This window comes from Vulpes lagopus, chromosome 8 (genome assembly GCF_018345385.1).
Source record: "Vulpes lagopus strain Blue_001 chromosome 8, ASM1834538v1, whole genome shotgun sequence".
NCBI lineage: Eukaryota > Metazoa > Chordata > Mammalia > Carnivora > Canidae > Vulpes > Vulpes lagopus.
Genome location: NC_054831.1, coordinates 133537352 through 133556706, shown reverse-complemented (window position 1 = coordinate 133556706; position 19355 = coordinate 133537352). Strand labels below are relative to the sequence as shown.

The window sequence follows — 19355 nt, the reverse complement described above, 5'->3', positions numbered from 1 at the left end:
CTGTCAGATATGGTCGTAAATTCAAAATCTTCTGTAAAAATCTGATTTTTTAAAATCTTGGCCAAAAATTGTAAAACCTCTTGGGACTGCTGAGTTTCTAACCACACGTGCCCGCAGGCGGTACCCCGCTGTGGGGAGCGCTGGGGGGCAGCATCTGCTGTGGGCGCATCCTTCGCCCCTTCGCAAAGCCCACGCCCCGTGTAGTTGTCACTCCGACCCTGTAAGCAGAGGGGCAGTTCTGCTGGGCCCATCTGCCAGATTTGGGGAAAACTGAGGCCTGGGTGAGTGAAGCACTTTGCAAACGTCACAGCGACAGAGAAGCATGGATTTAAAACCGGACCCCTGGGGGATCCCCGGGTGGCTCAGCGGTTTAGGGCCGCCTTCGGCCCAGGGCATGACCCTGGAGACCTGGGATCGAGTCCTGCGTCAGGCTCCCTGCATGGAGCCTGCTTCTCCCTCTGCCTGTGTCTCTACCTCTCTCTCTCTGTCTCTCATGAATAAATAAATAAAATCTTTAAAAAAAATAAAATAAAACCGATCCCTCTGATTCCCAAAGGGGTGCTCTTTGTGCTCGGATGGGTCAGGGCCCTGTGGGACAGTGGGGGCCACCGTCTGCCCTTTCCACCCAGAGAGCTGACCCCATCCTGTTACCCGAACTCCGGGCTCCACGCGCTCGGCACCCCAGAACAGCGAGGCGCGGAGATAAGGCTGCGGGGTGCTGACGGAGCATGTGACACCCAGACCTCGCGGCTCCAGAGGCAGCCCCTCCCTCGCCGGGCCTGCCGGTGGAATGAGGGACAGGACGTCGGGACGCACAGATGCCAGTGTCAACCCAGAAACTCCAGGCGAGCCCCACCTGACCTCCAAGGCCGCCTCCCCCTCTGGAGGCTTCGTATCTCCCCCACTCGGGCTCCTCACCCCCAGGCGTCCTCCCATCCCTGGGCCTGGCCCGCCTGCCTCTTGGGGTCCAAAGCCGGGAGCCTGGGGCCCCCGTGGGGGCAGGCAGCACAGATGCCTCCCATCGGCCTCGTCGCCCCACCGGGCGGGAGCAACTGGTTTGCTACAGACCCTGCCTTACTGGAAACCAGCCGGCATTACTGGCACCGTGAAGGAGACCGAGGGAAGTCGCGTGGGGCCAAAGACACGCGTCCCCCCAGTGCAGCCTCTGAAACGGGAGGACACGCCAGGTCCAAACACCCGCTCAGAGGCCGCCGCTGCTCAGAAAGGCGTGGAACCCCCAGGCTACAGGACTCGGTCTTACTGTGGTTCAAATATCCCTGATCTTTTATATGTTTTAACATCACATAATAGACATTATGATGTGTATCTTGACGGGCTTTTTCTAGAAAAGCAAGTACTGTTGAAGTCAAATTTTCCCTCCGGCCCCGTTGTAAAGGAAGCAGGAATGACTGGAGATGAGGGCGCCCGGGTGGCGTAGTCAGTTGAGCGTCTGCCTTGGGCTCTGCTCATGATCCCGGGGTCCTGGGATCGAGCCCCACGTTGTCGGGCTCCCGGGGAAGCTCAGCGGGGAAGCTGCTTCTCCCTCTCCGTCTGTCCCTCCCCCTGCTCCTGCTCTCTCTCAGATAAATAAATAAAATCTTCTTTAAAAAAAAAAGGAAAATCAGGATGATGACACCCCAGCTCAATCCCCCAAAGAAGGGGACAGATATTACTGTGACTGTGAGGGCACTCGAGGGGGTGGTTTCTGGGACTTGCCTCGTCCCGCCCCTCACCTCTGTCTTACCAGGACCCCAGTTCTGTCCTTGCTCGGGCAACGGTGTGGAGTAAGGAGCAAGCCCCAGGCGGGGCCCCGACGGCTGACAGGCCACCGACCCAGCCCGGGTGCGGGCAGGGAACCGCCGCCTGCTGACCACCGATGACAGCTTGGTGCTGTTACGAGCTCACACGTTTAGCCTGGGGCTAACCTGGCCATGAGGCATCATTAGTCCATTTTACTGATGAGTAAGACTGAGGTTCAGAGAGATAAAGCGGTTTGCCTGAGGTCACACAGCCCTCACCAGCCTGCGCTATTGCCGGTTCTCTGTCCTTTCATGCCCCAAGCAGGACTCCCAGGGGAGACTCCCAGGGGAGCCTGTGCAGCTGGTCCAGACCAGAAGGAGGACAGGCCCTCCTGCTCTGCCCAGGAGCACCCGGCCAAGGACCAAGATGCCTTAGGAGAGCTCCGTGGCCTCCTGTGTGCGCCTGAGTGGGGGCGTGGGGGGAGCCCAGCCCGGCCCTGGCTGAGCAGCAGCCCGCCTTCCTCTCAAATCTGACCCACGGGCCCCTTCCCAAAGCGAGGCCCCAACGGCCAGCGTCACCCAGGTGAGAAGAGGACCCCCAGCACCACCTGCTGGACACCCGCTAGCAGCACCCGCGGGATCCCTGGAGAGGGCCAGGCTCCCCCTCAGGGACCAGCTCCTACCCTTGACCTTATAAGCCGGTGTGGGCGTTCCTCCTGCCACAAACTTAGAGAGTCACAGTGGGAAGGCTCAGAGTAGGGGCCTGACCCTGCAAGTACAAATGGAAGGAAGGAAGGAAGGAAGGAAGGAAGGAAGGAAGGAAGGAAGGAAGGAAGGAAGGGAGGGAGGAAGGGATTGGATGGGTGATACATCTATTATTTTATCTAGTAAAATCCTTTAAAAAAAAAAAAAAAAGAAGGGATCCCTGGGTGGCGCAGCGGTTCAGCGCCTGCCTTTGGCCCAGGGCGCGATCCTGGAGACCCGGGATCAAATCCCACGTCGGGCTCCCGGTGCATGGAGCCTGCTTCTCCCTCTGCCTGTGTCTCTGCCTCTCTCTCTCTCTCTCTGTGACTATCATAAATAAATAAAAATTAAAAAAAAAAAACCACAGTGAAATATCGTTATGCACGTACGGGCATGGATGAAATGTTGAAATGCTGACAATACTAAGTCTGTGGAGAATGCGAAGCGGCTGGGACTCTCACACGCTGCAGGATAGAGTATCCACCGTGAAGTCATTTTGACAAAATATGTGACAGTATATGTCTTGTTGACGCTCCAGTATTTCCACCCACAGCTGCATCACCAAAACAGGTGCGTGTGTGCACGTGCCCCCAGACAGGAATGTCCATAGCAGAATTATAAGAGCACACGACCCAAAGGGCCACCGGGTTTCAGTAGAGAAATGGAACATTCGTAATATAAACAGCAAGAAAGGTGGGATCACAACACACATGACCGTGTGGATGGAACTTATGAACTTGAGGGGCGCCTGGGGGGCTCAGCGGTTGAGCGTCTGCCTCCAGCTCAGGTTGTGACCCCGGGGTCCCGGGATCGAGTCCCACATCGGGCTCCCTGCATGGAGCCTGTGTCTCCCTCTGCCTGTGTCTCTGCCTCTCTCTGTGTGTGTCTCTCATGAATAAATAAATAAAACATAAAAAAAAAAAATCTTTCAAGATCATGAAATGCTCCCCTAGTTTGTCTGTTAGAATATTTCTTGTTTCGCTCTGCACATTTGGGAATTGGTCTCTGTGTATGATATAAGATAGGTGTCTCCACTTGAATACTCAGTTGATAAAGTACCAGTTCTTAAAAACCACTTTAGTCGTCTAATATGGGTGTGGTTATTGTACGTCAGGTGACTCTATACACATGGCTCTATTTCTGCACTATTGTTTTGTTTGTCTGTTGGTCTGTCCTTGCACCAATACCACCCTGCTTCAATTACCAGAGGTTATTCTGAGCTTTAGCACATACAGCTTTATTTTAACCAATACCGTATGTCCTCACCAACATTTGGAGAAGTATTTTTAATTTTAAGTGTTCTAGAGAGTGTGAAATAGCATTTCATTGTGCTTTTGTTTTTCATTTTTGTTGGGTTTTTTTTTTTTGTAAGTAGGCCCCATGCCCAGCTTTGAGCGCAGTGCAGGGCTTGAATTCAAGACCTGAGCTGAGATCAAGAGTCACCCGCTTAACCAACTGAGCCACCCAGGTGCCCCTCACTGTGGTTTTAATTTCTATTCTCCTGATGAGAAGTGATGTTGAGCACCTTTCACGTGCTTATTTGGCATTCATATATCTCTTGGAAGGGGGGGGAGTGTCCATTTAGACCTTCTGCCCAGTTTTTATGAGGTTCTGTTTTTATTAATGGATCTGTAGGTTTCCTTATATATTTTGCATATAAGTCCTTTGCTAGATGTGTGGATTGGGGATGTTATCTCCTAGTCTATGGCTTGCTTTTTCATTTTCACTTGCTTAATGAGCAGAAATTTTCACTGTTGGTGGAATGCAAATGACCTGTTTATTTTTATATGCAATGCTTTTTGCTGTTCACTCTAAGTAAACTTCACCTATTCCACTGTCCTGGAGATATTCTCCTAAGTTTTCTTCTAGGAGCTTTATGATCATAGCTTTTATGTTTTGGTTTATGACCCATCTTAATCCCTACTTTGGGGTTAATTTGTACTTCTTTTTCCAGCTTCATAAAGTGGAAGCTTAAAATATTTATTTTTAAATATTTCTTTTTTAAAAAAGATTTATTTATTTATTTATTCATAAAGACAGAGAGAGAGAGGCAAAGGCACAGGCAGAGGGAGAAACAGGCACCTTACAAAGAGCCTGACGTGGGACTCGATCCGGGGTCTCCAGGATCACGCCCTGGGCTGCAATCGGCGCTAAACCACTGCACCACCAGGGCTGCCCTATTTTTAAATATTTCATTTGAAGTGATAAACTCCCTTCTAAGGACATTAGCCACATCCCACTATTTTTTGTGTATTAGCTTTTATTATCATTGAGTTTAAAATAGCTCCTAATTTCCCTTCTGATTCCTCCTTGGACCATGGATTAATTTAGAATGGTGTTGTTTAATTATCAGATATTAGGGCTTTCCTGGATAACTTAAGGTTTTTTTCTTTTTTTTTTTAAGATTTTATTTATTTATTTGAGAGAGAGAGAGCACAAATGAGAAGGCACAAGCAGGGGGAGCAGCAGAGGCAGAGGGAGAAGCAGACTCCCCACTGAGTGCAGAGCCTGATAAAGGCTCCATCCTGGGACCCTGGGATCATGACCTGAGCCGATGGCAGGTGCTTAACTGACTGAGTCACCCAGGCCCCCACAGTTTTCGATCTCTAACTTAAATCCCCTCTGGTCACACAACATGCTTTGTAAGATTTTAGTGTTTTCTCTGATTCTGTTATTTTGTGCTTCATGGCATCTTGAAACTCTGTGAATAATCATTTAGGATTGTTATGTCTTCCCAACTCATTGACCCATTTATCATCATAGAACATCTTTATTGGGCAGCCCGGGTGGCTCAGTGGTTTAGCACCGACTTCGGCCCAGGGCATGATCCTGGAGACCCAGGATGGAGTCCCACATCGGGCTCCCTGTGTAGAGCCTGCTTCTCCCTCTGCCTGTGTCTCTGTCTCTCTCTCTGTCTCTCTCCGTGTCTCTCATGAATAAATAAATAAATAAATAAATAAATAAATAAATAAATAATCTTTTAAAAAATGTCCTTATTTATCTCTGGCAATATTCCTTGATTTAACATCTACCGTGTTTGATATTAATACAATGACACAAGCCTTAAATGCTTACTGGTGCATAATCTTCCATCCTTTTAACTTCACCCTATTTGTGTCTTTATAGTTGAAGTGTATTTCCTGTAGCCGCATATTGTCGAATCTTGCTATTGGATAACCTCTGTCCTTGAATTGGAATATTTCTTTCATGTAGATTTAATGTGATTACTTATACTGTTGGGTTTAAGTCCATCATCCTGCTGTGTGTTTTCTATTTATCCTCTCTTTTTCTTTGGTACTCTTTTGCTCAATTCTTTTAACCTAATCAAATAGTTCGATATTCCATTTCATTCTTTTTACTAGTTTTTTAAGTTCCATCTTTTTTATGTGGCTCTAAGGATTATAATATGCATCATTAACTTTCCAAAGTGTACCTAGAATCAATATTCTACCACTTCAGGTAAAAGGTAAATGCTTTAAAAAAAAAGGTAAATGCTTTAAGACAGCATAATTCCATTTAACATCCCTCTTTGTGCTATTAATGTTGTATATTTCACTTCTGTTATAAATTCCCAAGTACAAATCATTACTTTTGTTTGTTGTTGTTGTTGTTGTTGTTGTTTTATTCAAGAGAGACATAGAGGCAGAGACAGGCAGAGGGAGAAGCAGGCCCCCTGCAGGGAGTCCAACATGGGACTGGATCCCAGGATCCCAAGGGTCACACCCTGAGCCAAAGGCAGACAGACGCTCAACCACTGAGCCACCCAGGTGCCCTCATTACTTTTGTTTGAACCAGGTGCCGTGTAATGAAATTTTATTTTATTTTTTTTGAAATTTAAAAAAGTATCCCCTCTAGCAAAACAAGCTGAGAGTCTCTCCAGGGGGCAGACAGGGTGGGCATCTAGATGGAGGAACAGGGCAGAAGGGCAGGAAGTGGCCTACAGATAGTCCCTCTGCTATGCTGTGTTCAAAATGTGGCCCATGGACCAGCAGTATCACCTGGCAGCATGCTAGAAATGCAGAATCTGGGGGCGCCTGGGGTGCTCAATTAAGCATCTGCCTTCAGCTCAGGTCATGATCCTGGGGTCCTGGGACTGAGCCCCACAGCATCTGGTTCCCTGCTCAGCGGGGAGCCTGCTGCTCCCTTTGCTGCTCCCCCCAGTTTCTGTGCCCTCTCTGTCTCTAATAAATACGTCAAATCTTTTTTAAAAATAAGAAAAAGAAATGCAGAACCTGGGCCCAACCCAGGAATTACTGAATCAGAATGTGCACCTGAGCCAGCTCCCCAGGTGGTCTGCACGCAGTGAAGTCGGAGACCCACATGGCCCAGGGCTCTAGTAGGCTCTGCAGTGAGGTTGCCCTCACTCCACTCCTATGTCAAAGGAGCTTCGCTTCCTCCACACTCTCTGCCCCTTTCTTGGTAGCAGTTGCTTTCTTTTTTTTTTTTTTTTTGTATTTTTATTTTATTTATTTATGATAGTCACAGAGAGAGAGAGAGAGAGAGAGAGAGAGAGAGGCAGAGACATAGGCAGAGGGAGAAGCAGGCTCCATGCACCAGGAGCCAGATGTGGGATTCGATCCCGGGTCTCCAGGATCGCACCCTGGGCCAAAGGCAGGCGCCAAACCGCTGCGCCACCCAGGGATTCCGTATCAGTTGCTTTCATCCCAACGTCCTCCTTGGCCAACCCTGCCCCACTTCCCTACTTGCTGACCAGGGCCCAGGTGCCCCTGAGAGGCTGAAATCTGTCCTCGGGCTGTTGTTCTGGACTCTGCAGTGCTTGTTCCCACCGATCCCATATGTTTTCATCTTCCCTTTGCCTTGACAAACTCCGTGCTGGCCAACGATTTACTGCCCATTCCATCAACTTCTAGGAGGAGAAATATCTGTCTGCTTTTTGTTCCCCAAGTTTATTGATTTAAGCAATCTCTACCCCCAACCCCAGAATCAAGAGCCACATGCTCTACCAACTGAGCCAACCAGACACCCCTAGAAAATGTCCACTTCCTGAGAGAAGGGACAGGGGGAAGAGGAGTGGGAGGAGGTAGGCAGAGCCTCTCAGAGTTTTCCCAACAAGACCACAAAAGAGGGTTATGCTCTACAATAAGAGTGACCCAAAGGGTACAAAGCTTGGTCACCTGCCAGGGGTTCATCCACTCAGAGGGCAGAATAAGGTCTGGGGTGATAATGGGCTTTATCAGCAAGGTGTCAGCTGCAAACCCTGCTCCTGAGTTCCTGCTCTCTGTGGGGGTATGCTCAGTTCCCAGGAGCCAAAGGATGAAGAAGACATGGCCTCTGTCTCCCTCTCTGGGGAGACAGAGCACAGCAGGAAAACTCCAAGAATGCCAGGAAGCGGCTACTCCATGCCAAACAGGGGTCGTGAAAAAGAACACCTCGGGTAGAGTGCTCCAAGGATGGCTTCCTGGAGGAGGAGGCATGTGAGCTGGGCCTCAGGGGAAGGGTGGAATTTACAGAGGAGAGAGGCAAGAGGTGGACACCATGAGAAAAGAGAGCAGGAGGGAGCAGTCAGGACCCCGGAGCCACAGGCTGGGCTGGAGAAGAACAGAGCGCGCCATGCCTTAGCCGGTGTCGGGGTCCGGGTCGGGGAGAGGTGAACCACTAAGGCTGGGCTTGCTGGGTGTGTAGCAGAAGCCCTGGAGGGCAAAGTGGGGCTCGGCACCTATTTTTCTGACAGTAGTGGCAGCGCAGGTGAAAACAGGTGGACCAGGTGGGAAGGCCAATGGGCTCTGCTGCTTGAGTTTAAGATCTGTCTCTCCAGAGAGGGGGACAGGCTGGGGCAGCTGGGGGGGGGGGTGAGAGCAAGTTGGGTGGGGGAGGGCTGAGTGGAGGTGGAGGTGGGCAGGTGGAGTCAGAGAAGCCTGCCCCGGAAGCACAGTCACACCTGCCATCTACTGAGGGACTCTGCTGGGCGCTCTGGATGGCTTTTCTCCCGTAATCCCCCCATCAGGTCTGTGAAACGGGCATTTCATCCGGGTGAGAAGACTGAGGCTCAGACAAGACAAATCGGCTGCCCCGGGCCCACGGCACAGGACAGCGCTTTAATCTGCTGCCGAGCAACCAGGGCTGCAGGGAGCTGAGGAGGGCGGCCGCCGGGCAGGGGGCAGCCGGGGAAGGTGCCGGGGCTGCACCGCGCGAGCTGGAAAGGGCCGCAGGCCTCGGGGCAGCCGGGGCGCGGGGGCGACCCCGCGTGGTCACAAGGCCGCCTGCCCCGCGCGCCCCCGCGCCCCGCCCACCCGAGCGGGTCTCCCCCTGCTCCAGCCTTTCGCGTGGCCCGTGTCGCACGGCGGCCACCAGGTCCGGGGCCACCTCGGAGACCTCGTCCGGGCGTGTCTCCCTTTGGGCTCAGGCAGGCCGCTCGCCACCGACGCGCCGCCCACGGGCTCACTCCCCCGCGTGCAGCGCTCGGCTCCCGAGACCCAGCGGCCGCTTTACTCCCCGGCCCCGCCCCTAGCCCCGCCCCCGGACCCAGTCCCAGCCCCCGATCCCGCGCTCAGGGTTAGGCCCCGCCCCCAGGCCCGGCTCCGCCCCGCCCCTAGCCCCGCCCCCGGACCCAGTCCCAGCCCCCGATTCCGCGCTCAGAGTTAGGCCCCGCCCCCAGGCCCGGCTCCGCCCCGCCCCCGGACCCAGTCCCAGCCCCCGATCCCGCGCTCAGGGTTAGGCCCCGCCCCCAGGCCCGGCTCCGCCCCGCCCCTAGCCCCGCCCCCGGACCCAGTCCCAGCCCCCGATTCCGCACTCAGAGTTAGGCCCCGCCCCCAGGCCCGGCTCCGCCCCTCCCAAAGTCCCGCCCCGGACCCAGGCCCAGCTCCCCGATCCCGTGTTCAGGGTTAGGCCCCGCCCCCAGGGCCCCGTCCCTTGCCCCGCCTCAAGCCCCGCCCCCGAACCAGCCCCACCCCCGATCCCGCCTCCAGGCTTCGGCCCCGCCCAAGGCCCCGCCCCGACACCTGGACCCGCCCCTAGTCCCGCCTCCGGGCCAGTCCCAACCCCCGATCCCGCGCTCAGGGTTAGGCCCCGCCCCCAGGCCCGGCTCCGCCCCGCCCAAAGCCCCGCCCCCGGACCCACCCCCACCCCTGATCCCCCCCGCTCAGGGTTAGGCCCCGCCCCCATGGCCCCGCCCTGCCCCTGGCCCCGCTTCAAGCCCCGCCCCCGGACCCAGCCCCACTCCCCGATACCCCCCATCTCAGGGTTAGGCCCCGCCCCCAGGGCCCCGTCCCTGGCCCCGCCTCAAGCCCCGCCCCCGGACCCAGCCCCACCCCCCCATCCCCCGCTCAGGGTTAGGCCCCGGCCCCGCCCAGGTCCCGGTCGCTGCTCCGACCCGGAGCCCCTCCGCCCTCAGGCCCCGCCCCCCGCGCCCTCCCGGCCCCGCCCCCAAGGCCTCGCGGGTGTCCGAGGGCCTGATGAGGGTCGGAAGCGCACTTGCGGGTCGGGGAGCATCGCGCCCAGCTGCAGCGTGTGCAGGCGGCCCAGGGCGTCAGAGAGGAAGGTGGTCACTGGAGGGGGAGGAAGGGACACGACCCTGGCCACGACCTCACAGGCCCAACCCCCTTCGCAAATGGGGAGCCCGAGACCCAACGAGGACCAGGAACGGGTGCCCTGGGCCAGCCAGCAGACCATAGGCAGGCCTGGGACTGAAGACTGCGCATCCAGACTCCCATTCCAGTGCTCCCCTGGCTTGGGCTGTAGCTGGAGAGCCTAAGAGGAGCGACTTTGTGCATTGTGCCCCACCCCACCCCCGGACTTAGGGGCTGAGAAAGCAGCTTTTTAAAGCTTTTAAGCTTTAAGTTTTATGTGAATGTGGAAGTTTCAGCTTCTATTCACCGACACCAACTTTTGCAGCAGGGACTCTGGCTGGAGACGCTTCATGGCAGTGGGAAGATGCACAGGTTTGAGGTCACAGGGACCCGGGCTTAAATCCTGGCTCTGCGACTCCGTCTCACCCCCAGACAGTTACCCAACCACTCTGAGCCTCAGTTTCCTTCTCTGTAAAAGGAACACGACAGAAGCGCCTCCTCCATAGGGCTGTGTTAGAGATTAGTTAAGATAAACTGTACTGGAGACCCGGGATCGAATCCCACGTCAGGCTCCCGGTGCACGGAGCCTGCTTCTCCCTCTGCCTATGTCTCTGCCTCTCTCTCTCTCTCTCTCTCTCTCTCTCTCTCTGTGTGACTATCATAAATAAATAAAAATTAAAAAATAAAATAAAGATCCCAGGACCCCAAGATCACACCCTGAGTAGAAGGCAAATGCTCAACTGCTGAACCACCCAGGCACCCCACCTTTTATCATTATTAATAATGGGGTGAGGTCATATGGGGAAGGCTCAAAGCAACTTACTCCATCTATTGGTTCTATTTTATTTTATTTATTTTACAGATGAACAGACTGCCCCATGCTCATGAAGGTGGGTTAGAGGTGGGAACGCGATTGTTTAAAGGCAGAGCCACATCCTTCATCTCAGGGGACCCTCAGAACAACCTTGTAACCAGGTCAGAGACATTTTAAGTTCTTCCCGGTAGAATGTAAGCTCTGTGAAGCCAGGGCCTATGCAAGCTGAGCGAATTTTCACGTCTGTATACACCATGAAGTCATCTCAGATCAAGATATGCAGTGTTTTCAGCACCCTAGAATGTTCCTTGGGCCCCTTCCCAGTCAATACGGGCTCCAGAGTTAATCACTATTCTGACCTCTATCGCCTGAGATGAATTGATGGACACTGGGGGTGTTTTTTTTTTTTAAGATTTTATTTATTGATTTGACAGAAAGAGAGAGAAAGAGGACAAGAAGGCAGAGACACAGGCAGAGGGAGAGAGGAAGCAGACTCCCCACTGAGCAGGGAGTCCGATGTGGGACTCGATCCCAGGACCCTGGGATCATGACCTGAGCCGAAGGCAGACGCTTCCCCGACTGGGCCACCCAGGCGCCCCGACTCTCAGCTTCCAGGTCTCTGCCGGGCAGCCAGGGCTGAGAGCTAAGAGCGGTGCAGGTGGACCTCTGCTGGCTACTTACTGAGCGCATGGCATTGCTCGACACCTTTCACAGGCTAATTCATTTAACCCTCACTCAACCCTGTGACGTGGCTTCTGTGCTTACTTCTATTCTCCAGATGAGAGAACTGAGGTGGGGATTTGAATTTGTGCCAGGTGCGGAGGTGTTCGTCACCTGTGCCATCCGCCAGGTGGGCTCTGCGGGAATCGGGGATCAGAGTGAGGGTTACTGCAGGAGAGCCAAGGCTGAGGTGGCCCGGACCTGGGCTCGTTCCCCACTGCTCCCATCAACCTGTGTGTTTTTGGCCTCTCCTGCTCATAGATCTCAGCCACCATATGTTTTTTTTTTTAAGATTTTATTTGTGGGGTGCAGGAGAGCACAGAGGGAGAGGGAGAAGCAGACTCCCCACTGAGCAGAGACTCTCTTGTGGGACTTGATCCCAGGACCCTGAGACCATGACCTGGGCCAAAGGCAGACACTGAACTGACTGAGCCGCCCAGGCTACCATGTGCTGTCCCCTGCACGGCTGCCAGCCCACAGAGCTGCAACACCCCCGGTGACCCCCCAGCCACCACTACCCCCGACAATATATCGGCACCCAGAGGCCCTGGCTGCAGGCCTAGCTCCAGGGAGTCATCTTCCCAAATGAAACCAGAATGACGGGGTACGGGAGGCTGGCCACCAACCGCAGGCTGACCTTCGGGCTGTCAGCAGAGAGTACCACACTGGCTGTGCAGCCCGGTCCCACACAGCCATACGTCCACTGGTGCTGGCAATGAAAAGACCAGCAGGAGCAAGAAGACAAGGCTGCCCCTAGACAGGGACCAGAGGAGGGACAGGTTGACATCTGTCCGCCAGCAAGCCTGGTGTTGCTCAGAAACCACCAGAGCAGCCTGTCCCGAGAACCAGGAAGGGTGTCAGCATCCCCCGTGGTTCCTAGCAGCAGTAGGTTCCTAGATCATAACAACTGTACACTCTGATGCAGATGTTGCTGGTGGGGGATGTGCAGGTGGGGATGGGGATTATATGGCGAAAACTGCTCTAAGAAATAAACTTGATTAATTTTTTAAAATCGAATGAATAATATCACAGCAACAAATTTGAAAATGTAGACAAAATGGATGTATTTCTAGAAAAATATAAAAAGGTCAAGAATGGCATAAGAAAAAGTAATCATCTTAAGTAGATCAATAGGCAATAAAGAAATTGATATGATAATCAAAACACAGCCCCAAAGCCCTAAGCCAGAATGGTTGTGGATACGTTTCTATCAAAAATTTTAAGAATAATTATATCTTGGGACGCCTGGGTGGCTCAGTGGTTGAGCGTCTGCCTCCAGCTCAGGGCGTGACCCCGGGGTCCTGGGATCGAGTCCCGTGTTGGGCTCCCCGCAGGGAGCCTGCTTCTCCCTCTGCCTGTGTCTCTGCCTCTCTCTCTCTGTCTCTTGTGAATAAATAAATAAAATCTTAAAAAAAGAAAAGAGAAGAATGGCGGTGGGAGTCCGCGGTGGGAGCTCTCACGCCCTACTGCTGCTCAGCAGCAGCCGCCACGGGGAGGAGGGAACCTGGCAAGTCCAAACCACCGCAGCCACCGCTTTACCACCCCAATAGGGGCAAGAAAGGTTTCCTCTTCCCCTGGCAACAGCCCAGCCAATGAGAGGCTGCCACGCTCAGCTAATGAGAAGCCATGAGTCTTCCAGCTCCCACTTTACTCCAAGAGAGTTCCTCTTTAGAACGTCCTTTCCAACTTCCCCGTTTTCCCTATAAAGGAGAAGTCCCTCTCTTTGCTCTCTAGACTCGCTTATGGAGTCACCATACCTTGCCTGGCCCAGGTTGCAATTGTCTGCTGTTCCCTAATAAACACATTTTTGCGGGTAAAATAACTGGCAGCTTTATTTTTAGGGTTATCAGGTGACACAATTTTCAGGAATTAGAACCTGGCAATCGTAGGCACCATTACTCAGCCTCCCACACCCTCCGACTGTTCATAGGAAACCTGAAGTCAGGGCACAGAGATTGGAAGATGCAACCCGGAGCCCAAATGCCTGCCTTGACCTGTTCATTCTGTTGCACCTGGGCACTGGGGCGTACTCAAAAGGTACAGCAGATAAAATACACAGACTGGCACTAGATCCGCAGATAGCGATGCAAATCAATCTTGAAAACATAATGTCGCATGAAAAAGGCAAGTTGCAGAAGGATTAAAATATAAACATGACTTTAAGGAACACAACATCTGTGTTTGTGCATGGGATCAAATGAGATGGGGGAGGTACTAATGCAGCCTTCAGCCTTATTTTGTTTCTTTTTAAAGATTTTGTTTATTTATTTACTTATTTACAGAAAGCATTTTTTAAAAAATAATAAAATAAAAACAGATCTAAAGCATATTTGTAGAAATGTTGACACCTCTTAAATCTGGGTGTCAGGTGCATGTTTGTTCATTATACTTTTCTGTGGAATTAGGAATATTTCATTATGGTTCTTTTATTTTATTTTAAAGATTTTATTTATTTATTCATGAGAGAGACAGAGGGAGAGAGGCAGAGACACAGGCAGAGGGAGAAGCAGGCTCCACGCAGGGAGTGCGACGTGGGACTCGAGCCCGGGTCTCCAGGATCAGGCCCTGGGCCGAAGGCGGCGCCAAACCGCTGAGCCACCAGGGCTTCCCATTTTATTTTATTTTTAAGTAGGCTCCATGCCCAGCACAGGACTTGAACTCATGCATCAGGAGTTGGATGCTTAACAAACTGAGCCACCTGGATGCCTCCTGATGGTTCTTTCTTTAAATTTTTTAAATTTATTTTTTTAAAGATTTTATTTATTTATTTATTCATGAGAGACACAGAGAGAGGCAGAGACACAGGCAGAGGGAGAAGCAGGCTCCCTGCGGGGAGTCTGATGCAGGACTTGATCCCAGGACCCTGGGATCATGACCTGAGCCAAAGGCAGACACTCCACCACTGGGCCACCCAGGTGTGCCACCCCGGCTCTTCTTTTTTAATGAATAAAAGCAGTGAAGAAGTGGAGACAAAAAAAAAATAAATAATTGTTTCACTATAGACCTTAGTTTCATCTAATGAAAAATGCATGTTTAAGACTCTGATGCGGGATCCCTGGGTGGCGCAGCGGTTTGGCGCCTGCCTTTGGCCCAGGGCGCGATCCTGGAGACCCAGGATCGAATCCCACATCGGGCTCCCGGTGCATGGAGCCTGCTTCTCCCTCTGCCTGTGTCTCTGCCTCTCTCTCTCTCTCTCTGTGACTATCATAAATAAATAAAAAATTTAAAAAAAAAATTTCCCTCTTTAAAAAAAAAAAAAAAAAAAAAAAGACTCTGATGCTTGGGATCCCTGGGTGGCGCAGCGGTTTGGCGCCTGCCTTTGGCCCGGGGCGCGATCCTGGAGACCCGGGATTGAATCCCACGTCGGGCTCCCGGTGCCTGGAGCCTGCTTCTCCCTCTGCCTGTGTCTCAGCCACTCTCTGTGTCTCTGTGTGACTATCATAAAATAAAAAATAAAAATAAAAAACAAATTTTAAAAATTGTTAAAAAAAAAAGACTGATGCTTGAATGAGTCTCAAGATTTGTGAAGCATTGTCTAGTTACTTAAGCCATTTAGAAAAAGTCTTAGTGTGAAAATTAATTCAACATTGTCCTAATTGATGTAAATGCATTGACCGTAAAGGTTATTAAGCTTCTTTCTAAACATAAAGCTGTGGAAGATAGTTGTTTAGAATGAATAGGTTGACTTGCTCTCTTGTAGCTTCAGGAAAGTTTTTATTATTATTATTATTGTGATTAAATACATGTAACATAATTTGCCATTGTAACCATTTTTAAGAGCAACAGTTCAATGGTTAATACACACACAATGTCATACGAACATCGTCACCATTTCCAAAATCTTTCATCAGCCCCAAACAGAAGCTGTGCCACCAGCAATTCCTTATCTCCCCCTTACGCCAGCGCCCGGCACCCTCCGATCCATTTTCTGCCTCTAGAAATGCACCTGTTCGCAGTAGTTGGTGGCAATGGGATCGTGCGGTATGTCCTTTTTGTCTGGCTTCTTGCATTTAACATCTTTTCGAGGCTCACCCTGTTACAACAGCATGATCAGAATTTCCTTCTTCTTTTTTTTTTTTTTATTTATGATAGTCACAGAGAGAGAGAGAGAGAGGCAGAGACACAGGCGGAGGGAGAAGCAGGCTCCATGCACCGGGAGCCTGACGTGGGATTCGATCCCAGGTCTCCAGGATCGCGCCCTGGGCCAAAGGCAGGCGCCAAACCGCTGCGCCACCCAGGGATCCCAGAATTTCCTTCTTTTTAAAGCTGAATGATATTGGATGCGTGTACCCCATGTCGTTTATCCCGTCAGCTGTTGGTGGCCCTGCGGCAACTGTGAACGTTGTTGCCTTGAGCATGGGAGTCCAAGAGCCCAAGTCCCTGTCTCCAGATCTTTTGGGTGTGCACTCAGGACAGCAACTGCTGTGTCATAAGATCATTCTGTGTTTCACTTTTTTTTTAAGATTGTATTTTTAGGGGCAGTTGGCTGGCTCAGTAGGTGAAGCATCTGACTTCAGGTCAGGTCATGATCCCAGGATCCTGGGTTTGAGCCCCATAGCTTCTCCCTCTCTGTCTGCCCCTCTCCCTGTCTGCGCTCTCTCTCTCTCTCTGTGTCTCTCTGTCTCTCACTCTCTCTCTCTCAAGTAAAAAAATCTTAAAAAAAAAAAAAGATTTTATTTTGAAGTAATCTCTATGCCCAACTTGAGGCTCGAACTCACAGCCCTGAGATCAAGAGTCATGCGCTCACCCACTGGGCCCGCCAGGTGCCCCTGCGCTTAGCAGGCTCCCGATTTCTGCGCTCCTCGCCAACACCTGTCCTCTCCTCTATTATTACTACTGCCATCCTAGGGGTGCGCAGGGGCGTACAGTGGTTTTAATAAAGTGATTTCTGACACTTTTTTTTTTCTGAAGGAGAAATACAAAATAGAGGGTTATTGTTTCCCCTTTGTTGGGGTCGATTATTATATTTCACAAGAGGAGAGGGTGACGGGGTCTGAGGGATTTTTTCTGTCTCTTGCTCCCCTCGCTCTTTCACGCTGGGAAATAAGGAACCCGTGGGTTCCCGTCCCCGCCGCACCCACAGCAGGGAGGGGAGACAGGTGCGGCTGAGGGGGCCCGAGCCGGAGGGGCAGCGTCTTTGTGGGGTGAGGCCCAAAACCCAAGTGGAGGGCCCGCCTTGGATGGGGTGGGGCCGAAGGGCGGGATACCCGCTGGCTGGGAAGACAAGGGCTTCTGCTCCCCTGCTCCCCAATCCCTGGGGAAAGGTCAGAGTCAGAGACAGGAAGGGGAGCAAGGAGCGAGAGGGTTTAAAAGGGACTCCCAGGATATCCAAGAAGGACCCCCTCTGACCTCACACGCCCACCAGATGTCCCTGTGGAGCCCCCACACTCCACCCCGCCCCTCTCTCCCTCTCTCACCAGCTCCCTGAAGCTGGGAGCTTCCAGCACCCTCCCTCTTTAGAATTGTATCTGCCCAAGGCCACCAACCTCCTTGCCCCGACACCCACTGGCCTTTGCCCCCCCCCCTTACCTGACCTCCGGTGGACACTTCCTGCAGCTGGCCGCTGTCCTTGTGCACTGGACTTCTGTGCAGCTCCCACCCCAGTTCTCCTGCTGCCCTCCGCCACGAGGGGTCTTCCTAACCCCCTTCACATGCTCCTGCCCCACCCACCCCTCCTGAGTGCCACCAGCCCCCAAGGACCCACCTAGACTCCTCCACTCTCCTCACTTCCCCTGTTCCCAGGCCTCATCCTGGGACGCTCACTGTGTATTTCTCTCTAGCTTTAATGCTCAGCTTGCTTGCTCGCTTCCTTCTTTTTAAAGATTTTATTTATTTCTTAAGTAATCTCTAAACCCAACGTGGGGCTTGAACTTATGACCCTGAGATCAAGAGTTGCAGGCTTCACTGAGCCAGCCAGGCACCCCTGATGCTCAGCAACCCAATTCACCTCCCCAAAACTCCGTGTCTCTACAGCGGCCACATTAGCCAGAACGGCTGTCCCACTGTGGTTGTCAGCCTAGCCAGCATGTAAGTCACCTGGGGGACTCAGGCAATCCCCTCTTGCAGGGCCCTACCCCCAGGGTTGAGATCCAGTAGGTGTGGCCAGGGAGGCAAGAATTTGGCAGGTACCCAGGTGACACTGACCTGCTGGTCTGGGGACCAGGTGGAGGGAACCACTCTCTCAAAACAGTCATCTGATCTCCTTGGTCTCTTTTAAAACTCGAGTACATCGCCATTGCCCTCAAGGTAAAGTCCCCTGACGGCCACCTGGTCCCTCATCCTCTCTGCACTGCCCAGAACACCCTCACCGCCCTGCTTCTGTGGACCCTGTAGTGCTCTGCCACGGGGCACGGTCGGTCTGTTATCAGTGCTCCGCGTGCACAGCTGGCTCCCGCATCACCTGCACTCCGGGAGGATGACAGCTTGGAGATAGGTCTCTACCCTGGGGCCCAGCACAGGGTCTTTAAACACAGTGCTCAGCAAATTGTTGGTGAAGGAACGAATGTATTTATTTTCAAGTTTTATTTTAATTGCCTTATTTTTATTTATTTATTTTTTTTAATTGCTTTATTGAAGTACACAAGAAATTTTTACTTGGAGTCAAAATTTATTTTAAAAAGTCAGACTTGGGGCGCCTGAGTGGCTCAGTGGTTGAGCATCTGCCTTTGGCTCAGAGCATGATCCCAGGATCCAGGATCAAGTCCCACATCAGGCTCCCTGCAGGGAGCCTGCTTCTCCCTCTGCCTGTGTCTCTGCCTCTCCCGTGTGTCTTTCATGAATAAATAAATAAACTCTTTTAAAAAAATTTTTAAAAAAATAAAAATAAAATAAAAATAAAAAGTCAGACTTAAAATAAATAAATAAATGAATGAATGAATGAATGAATGAATGAATAAAAAATTTTTAAAAAGTAAGTAAGTAAAATAGACTTTTTCGGGCTGTCCTCCGCTCTGCCCCCTGGCGGTAGTCCTCGTCCCAGCAGGAAAACGAATGGACGCTGCGAGGCATTTCCATGAACCGGGGCGTGACGACAGAGGCTCATTTGCATACCCAAAATGCATTGCACAGCTGACAATTTCTGACCTGGGAACGACTCGATTTTCCTTTTTCCATTAAATTATTCCCTCCCCCCCCCCAAAAAAATGAGGCTGCTCCCTCAGAATTGTCCGAGAGACAGACAGAAATCACTAGGTCTTTCGAGCAAAGAGTCACCATCACTGTGTTCGGGGTAACCGCTACCCGAGGAACGTGTGCAGGGAGCGCAGGGCATACTCTGGTTTCTCTTCAGATCGCATAAATCTTTCGCCTTTTACTAAAGATTTCCGTGGAGAGGAACAATTCTGAGTTTTTAACCAATTTTTTGAGGCCTTGCGTTCCGCGAGGCTACTAATGAGGTTTAAAGATAGAATAGACTCGAACGTTGTCTGGCGCGTTGCGTTAAGAACTTACGGCTGCTTGTGCTCTAAGTCTGCGCTCCCCCGTGACGTCAGCACGCCCACCTAGCCGCGGTCTCTAACCGCGGCCTCCTTTCCGCGCACTTGCACCACGTGCTCTGGGGCGCACCAGTGGAGGGAGCGTCGCTCCGATAGAGACCCGGGCCGCGTGGAAGGGGAGTCCTGGGGGGGTCCTCAAGGAGATTTCGGAGCTGCTCCCCCCCCGACTTCCGGAGCAGATCGCAGCTGAGATAGGGAGCTGGGGCCTCGCTCTCAGAGCGCTCGCGGTGTGGAAACCTGGGTCCTGGGTTCGAGACCCCGGGCTCCTCGGTCTTTAATCTGACCTGCCCCTGCTCCCGGGCACCGCGCGGGCCCTGCG

General features: G+C 52.2%; 1 non-coding gene across 1 annotated transcript; it reads left to right on the top strand.

Moving 5' to 3' along the window:
* Positions 1-18811: 18811 nt before the first annotated feature.
* LOC121498265 lies at positions 18812-18928 on the top strand. Its single transcript, XR_005989662.1, has one exon. It is a non-coding gene; the product is annotated as a U5 spliceosomal RNA (small nuclear RNA).
* Positions 18929-19355: the final 427 nt, after the last annotated feature.